Source organism: Eptesicus fuscus, chromosome 7, assembly GCF_027574615.1.
Source record: "Eptesicus fuscus isolate TK198812 chromosome 7, DD_ASM_mEF_20220401, whole genome shotgun sequence".
Lineage (NCBI taxonomy): Eukaryota > Metazoa > Chordata > Mammalia > Chiroptera > Vespertilionidae > Eptesicus > Eptesicus fuscus.
The window spans coordinates 84,184,738-84,191,803 of record NC_072479.1 but is presented as its reverse complement, the minus strand read 5'-3'; positions in this window follow the sequence as shown (position 1 = coordinate 84,191,803).

The window sequence follows — 7,066 nt, the reverse complement described above, 5'->3', positions numbered from 1 at the left end:
CTCAAGCGAGTGGGTACCGTTTTCATGTTGTTATGGAACAACCACGTGAACTTGGCTTGGGAGCTACCCCCACAGAAGAGAGAGGGAAGCTGGTGTGTAGTGCTGGTGTTTGAGCAATATGGAAGGAAGGAGACAAGCTTTCAAATCTATCCACTCAACGCAAACTTCTGGCGGGAATAGGATGCCCTGCTAGAGAAAAAAAAAAAAAAAAAGGGAAAATGCTCTGTCCATTGAAAGCATGGCACGAAAAAAAAAAAAATGGCAGAAGAGAACAAAGGCAGCAGATCTAGAATTGAAAATCATAATCAAACATGACATAGGAAGTAGGTAACTGTACAATTAGAATTTGACAAGGTTTTTAACCATTAGAAGGGCAATTAAAACAGGACTTTCATGCCATATGTGTGATTCAGTTCATGTCAGGGTTCCTTTACTGAGTACCTCTGACACAGGCGTGGTGTGAGGTGCAAAAATCATTAAGACCACGTCCCTGCCTTCAAGAAATACCCAGTTCTAGTGGGGGAGAGAGGCTTAGAAAAAAATCAAAAGGTAGTGTGGCTTTGGTCCTTGTATCCCCCTGCTACTTACCAGCTCTGTAGCTTTAGGCAAATCACTTGCCCTCAGTTTTCTCACCCATCATATGGGAATGATGGTAACAACTGCCAGACAAATTGTGCTCCTGATTTAAAAGCACCTGGCACACTTCCTGGCCTATAGCAATTCAACAACTCCAGGAGAATCAACCCACGTGAATAGTATAGGATGCAGAATGAAGTTTAAGAATCTCTTGTAAGCATGGATTCCATTCAATATTTACAAAGAGCATACTGTGTGCAAGGTTCATAAAAAACAGTGTTATTTCAACCTAATGATAGAGGGGCGCATACAATGCCGAGAGTGGAAAGGGGAGGCCCTCAGCCTGGGGTCAGGGAGGGAAGACCCACAGGCATGGCTGTCAGCCAGGCAAACAAGGGGGAAAAGGCATCTCAAGGAACAGAAAGGTCTGAGCTGGCAAGAGCATGGTGCGTGCAGGGAACCACAGCCCAAGCATGAACTGGTAGGGACTTGCCCGTCTGGAGAGGTGGACAAGGGCAAGTTCATGGAAGACATGCCAAGAAACGACTCCATCCTGTGGATGGTGTGTGCCGTGGAGGGTCTGAGAGGGAGGCCCAGGGTTGGCTCTGTGCTCCAGCTGGTCTCTCTGAAGCTCTGGATTTAATGCTGGCACAACTAGCTTCAGAGAGCCCACCTTCCTGAGAAACTCCTCCAGGGCAGGGCCTGTGGCTCACTTGGCTTTGCTTGCCAAGCACCCACCAGAGTTGGATCCACAGTAGGCACTCAGTTTGTTGAACCAAATCGAAATTAGCAACATTTCTTATCCAGAAACTTTGGCATCTTATCTCCACCTATGGGATTTATTCAATCAGTTTTATTGAACCCCTGAGGGGTACACCATCAAGTGAGGAGGGAAGATATGAACAGATCATTACACTATATTAATAAAAGGGTAATATGCTAATTAGACTTCTGGGCATCATTCTAGATGCCCTTCTGGACGAAACCAGGGCCTGAGCGAAGCAACCCGGGTCCCAGGTGCCAGAGGGAAGCTGGTGCCGGCAGCCGGGGGAAGAAGGGCCTACTCTTGCACGAATTTTTGTGCATTGGGTCTCTAGCAGTGAAGTAAAGTTGATAATCAAGTGTGTGTAAAGAAGCTATTGATTGTTAGGGGGAGCCAGGACCCTCTCCACCATGGAAGAAATATTTAAGTGGGGTTTTGAAGGATACATAGGAGTTCACTAGTAGAGAAATGCAAGAGTATTCCGGCCTGAGGGTGGGAAGAGGTAGGGAGATGTGACAAAGAACTGGAAGCGTTTGAGGATGGATGATTAGTACTCTCACTCGCTGGGGGTTGGATATAAGGATGCAATGACAGAGTCTAGAACAGTGGTTTTCCACCCTGGGCTGCACATCAGAGAGCTTTTAAACTGCCCAGTGCCCACACCACCTTTCAAACAATTAAATCAGGATTTTTTTAAAGTTCCCACAGTGATCCCTCTGTGCTGCCAAGTTTCAGACCCACTAGTCTAGAAAGAAGAGATAAGGAATTGCAGTATCCCCGGAGGTCAGGCCCCTGCCATGCTGGCACGCACACACCCCTGGAAAAAAACCAGCCAAACCACAGCCATGGCTCCTTCCTGCTGCTCCGTTCCCCCGCCTGCTCTTTGCTCTGAAAAAGCCGTTCACGAGTGTGGTCCCAGACCAGTAGCATCATCTATAGATGGTAATTTGTTAAAAAATGCAGATTTCCCAGCTTTCCCCCAAACCAGAAACTCTGGAAATGGGGCCCAGGAGTCCGTGTCTCAGCAAGCCTCCCAGGTGCCTGCTAGCGTGTGAGAACCACTGTGCTGGAATACAGCTACCTCCACAACAGCAGCCAAGAGGCCTTCAGGTGCCTGGGCGCCTGCCAGCACAGTGGCCTGGGACTGAAGGTGCCAGAGGGCAGAAAACCCTGTTGTTTTTTGGGGGATACCAGGAAAAGGCGTTAGGGTAAGAGGCATGGGGTTTGTATTTTCTCCCTTTAATACGAAGTGGCCTTTGAAAGCAAACTTTCAAGATAGTTTAAATCAGAAGTGGCAGGGAAGTCCGTGATTGTCGATGGATTTGGATATACCACAAGCACTTTTCCTTTGGAGGAAAGGGGTGGAGGAAGGCGTGGAGGGTCTTCCTCAGAGAGTGGGAAGAAAGAAAGTGCTCTCTGCTGGTTTGCTGCTCTGCCCACCACTCCCTCCAGGCCCCGGCTGGGCTGGGAATGCACAATTCCTGGGAGGAAAATAGAATAAAGGAAATCGACAAAGGAAATGTGATCCCCTATAGAAATGAAAATTGCCTTTCCCCTTAAGGTCAGTGGGTCAGATGTAAAGGAGTGCGCGGAGTGACAGCCACTGCTGGGGCCTCCATGCTGGAGTCACTGGCCTTCAGAATAACTCTGGGCTTCTTACTGCTGGAGCCGGTCACTTCCGGTCATTCCCTGCCACACAATTAAAGAGGGCAAGTTCTTTGGGACTTTTACCACCTTCTTTCAGCTCCACCACTCCAAGCTGAAGTACTGGACCTACCTGTATAATTTTATTATTATTACTAGAGGCCCAGTGCACGAAATTTGTGCACTGGGGGGGGGGTGTGGCCCCTCAGCCCAGCCTGCCCCCTCTCACAGTCCGAGAACCCTCAGGGAAGGCAACCAGGCTGATCAGGGGAAGGCGCCACCCCCATCACCCTACTGCCACAGCTGCCAAGGTGTTTTCATCAACACGGACTCCAGTCCCTTCACCAGGAAAAAATGACAACTTTGTTTAGGCATTTTCAAGATGTCTCTTTCACAGGATATGGATTTCTTTCTTTCTTTTTTTTTTTTTTATCCTCACCTGAGGATATTTTTCCATTGATTTTTAGAGAGCATGGAAGAGAGAGGGAAAGACAGAGAGAAACGTCAATGTGAGAGGCACACTTCGATTGGCTGCCTCCTGCATGAGCCCTGACCTGGGCCCCGGCCAGGGAGGAGCCTGCAACCTAGGTACATGCCCTTGATCAGAATCTAACCCAGACCCTGCGGTTCACAGGTCGAGGCTCTATCCACTGAGCCAAACCGGCTAGGGCAGGATATGACATTTCTTAGCCCCTCCAGCAGCGGACCTTCATTTTTTCCTCTAGGAGTGAGGTTGGAAAAACCCTAGATCACCTTCTTGGATTCTTATTACCCAAGCAAGTGAAATACCGCAAGCTTAGCCAATGAGCAGTCAGAAAAGGTGTTTCCTCTGCAGCTCCTGAGCAGAAGCACCACAGCCACGGGGTTGTTGGGGGCCGGGCCCCCCTGCGGGTTTGTGTCTCCACTCCGGCCCTCCTGTGTGGTGTTCTCTCTGGTTCTGGGGCTGAGCGTGTGCTGCCCTGTGTGTTGTTCTCTCAAGCTCTGGGCCCACACCTGGCCCCTCCTCCTGAGCTGGTTGTGACTGTTACGGCGTCCCAGCCTAATTTGCATATTACCTCTATATACATATACATATATAAAATTTCCTTTTTTCCCCCTGCTTCAGTAAATTTGGGGAAATGCCCCAGGTTTGAAAAACTGTTGGATTTGACAGTGTGCGTTTAGCGCCACCTGGTGACCACAGCTTATTAAAACAGCTTTCTTCCTGGTTCTCCATGTTAATACCATAGAAGGCTCCAGTTTCCAGACAGGTACGCATTCAGTTCTCATGCCTGGCCTGCTTTCTCGTGGGAATGTCAGCCTTGGCTGAAGGCCTCCTGTCTTTTCACAGGCACAAAACACAATATAAACAAGCAACAGGGTTTTCTCTTTCTCCTAAGTAAGCAAGCATTTAAAATCTTCTAAAGTACCAATTTCTCTCATTGACAAAAGGAAGCAAGAGAAATGTCTGTCTGTACCTCTAAATCAGGACAAATGATCAAGGATACTTTCTCCTTTACCATGATTCCTGGGATCCTGGCCTATACGAGAGTTGAGGTACGCTTGACACTATGACTCCTGGGTTTCAAGTTCCTGAAACAGTATTTGATAGACGTGGAGGACACAGGTGGTGGGAAGAAAAGATGATCTGAGAGCCGCTGTGGGCAGTGGGACATGTTGACTACTGGAGAGATCAGTGTGATTGTGGGCAAGTTACTGAATTTTTATGGACCTTAATGCCCCAAACTTGTTACCCTCTTCACTATTATCCCCATAACTTCCATGGTTTGAAACGATGTTGCCTGTGAAAATGCATCTCTAAGAAAGTAACTAATAACTTTCCTGTCTTTAGTAATCAGATGTACAAATACCAGCCAGAGCTTCTGATCATCATGAAGCCACCAGAGTGACCCCAATGAGTTCACATCCCAGACAAAAGCAGACACCTGGTCCCTCCTTATCCTGATCCCCAATACAGGTATGATTTCTGTAGGCTTTTAGAATATTGAACCCAACTCACAGACCCTAGTTGCAACTTTCCCAGGCCCTAGGGGCTGGGGATTCCCAATTTCTGACCCAATAAACTGGCTAATCTTGAAGGTAACTCAAGCTCTTACGAACTGAAACAAGAATGGAAGGCTGTGGTGTGTGTGTGCAGGTAGAATCTCAATTTAAGAAACATCATTACAGGCAATTAATACTTAAGACGTACCAACTCTGTGTCAGGAGTTTTAGATACAGAATCCCCACTAGTCCCCACAATTACCACCGAAACAGCCAAGCAAATGGGGAAAGAGGCACAGAGAAGCTGAGGAACTTGCCTGCACCGTACTGCCGGATCCGAAGTAGGCCTGTGTGACTTCAGAGTGCAAACTCTTTCCAAATAGCCAACTTTTAAAATAAAAACATGGCAATTTCCAGGTACAAACCAACATCCCCAACCTAAACCACTGTGTTGAAGGGATACCTTGGGTTCAACTATGTTTTCACAAGTTCCCATCTTCTTAAAATGTAACATTTGAGGGTTAGTATTTATTGACAAACCTTTTGAATGTCTCTGCAATGTTAATTATTTTTGCTACACATTCTTTTATTCAGCTGAAGCCAATTTCCTGACCTCCAGTCCATTTATCTGAAAGTAAACTGTGAAATACTTCCATTCTACATCCTGGTGATTTTTTCGTGACTTGGGCGAATGTGTTGTTTCGAGATATGAAAGCTCAGTTCTAGGATGTTTTCTTCTATTGTTCCTCTGATAATCTTCTTCCACCCATTATCTCCGTTCTCTCTTTCTGAAATGTCAAATAGTTGAAGATTGGACCATTCGAATAAATATTCTAGTTTTTTCACTTTTCTCTCTATATTAGGGGAATATGAATCAGCCAGGAGTAAAAGAATATCCAATTAAATAGTTGCTTAAATAAATTATTAGCACCACGCTCTAACCAACTGAGCTAACCAGCCAGCTGTAAATAGTTGCTTAAATAAATTAGAGGTGTGTTTTTTCTCACACAAAAATTTTTTAAAATGTATTTTTATTGATTTCAGAGAGCAAGGGAGAGGGAGAGATAGAAATATTAATGATGAGAGCAAATCATTGGCTGCCTCCTGCAAACCCCACACTGGGGCTCAAGCCCGAAACCCAGGCATATACCCTTGACTGGGAATCGAACTATGACCTCCTTGTTCATAGGTTGATGCTCAACCACTGAGCTATGCCGGCTGAGTGTCTCACGCAAGAATTTAAGAGGTATTATTTCAGAGGCTCAAGAAAGTCAGGGCAAAGCTCTCTGGGACTCTTTTGGCCTCGAACCCGTGGCCACATGACTGAGCCTGGAATTGAGGGACAAAGCAGATCATTCTACTCACGATGAGAGGGCACTACAAAGTCATAAGCATGGGCACAGGGCGTGGTGAAAAGCTGGGGCCGAACTCTACAGCACCATCCTCAGTCACCTCTAGGACTCAACCCACCTATGGCCACTCTTCCTTCTCATAGGTAGACGGTGGCAACTCTTCATTGTTTCAGAGTCTGTATAACAGAATCTAAGGATCCCTCTGCCAAAGATGAGTCACAGGGAAGGGAATATATGATGTCTAGAAACTTCCTACACTGATCCAAGCTGTCTCTAGACTGTCCCACTGCGACGAGTCTCCACCGTCCCCAACCTCGACCGGTCTTCGTTCCATCTGCTGCCCCCTGGGATTCCCTTCTCACCCAATCAATCTTCTGGAATCCCCGCTCCTTTCCTAGCACTCACCAGACTTTATTAGAATCCCTGTCCAAAGTCACTGAGACAGTTCTTGTGGCTGCATTCACTCATCTGTCAAAGGTGGGTAATAGCAGTCCCCACACTGCTCCAAGCACAGTGTTGCTGTGAGGATGAAGCAATGTAACACCCCTAATCAGTGTACACTGCCTGGTGCATAGTAATTCCTTAATAAATTGTAGTGTGTGTTTTTTCCTTTTAATATGGAGGTGGGGGCATGCTCAGTCTACCTGCTGACACTTCCAGGAACCCCAGCATTCCCAGTCGGAACTCTGAAGAGCGTTCCCCATGGAAACTCGGCTCCACACTGCGATTGTGTTCTGTATCACTATTA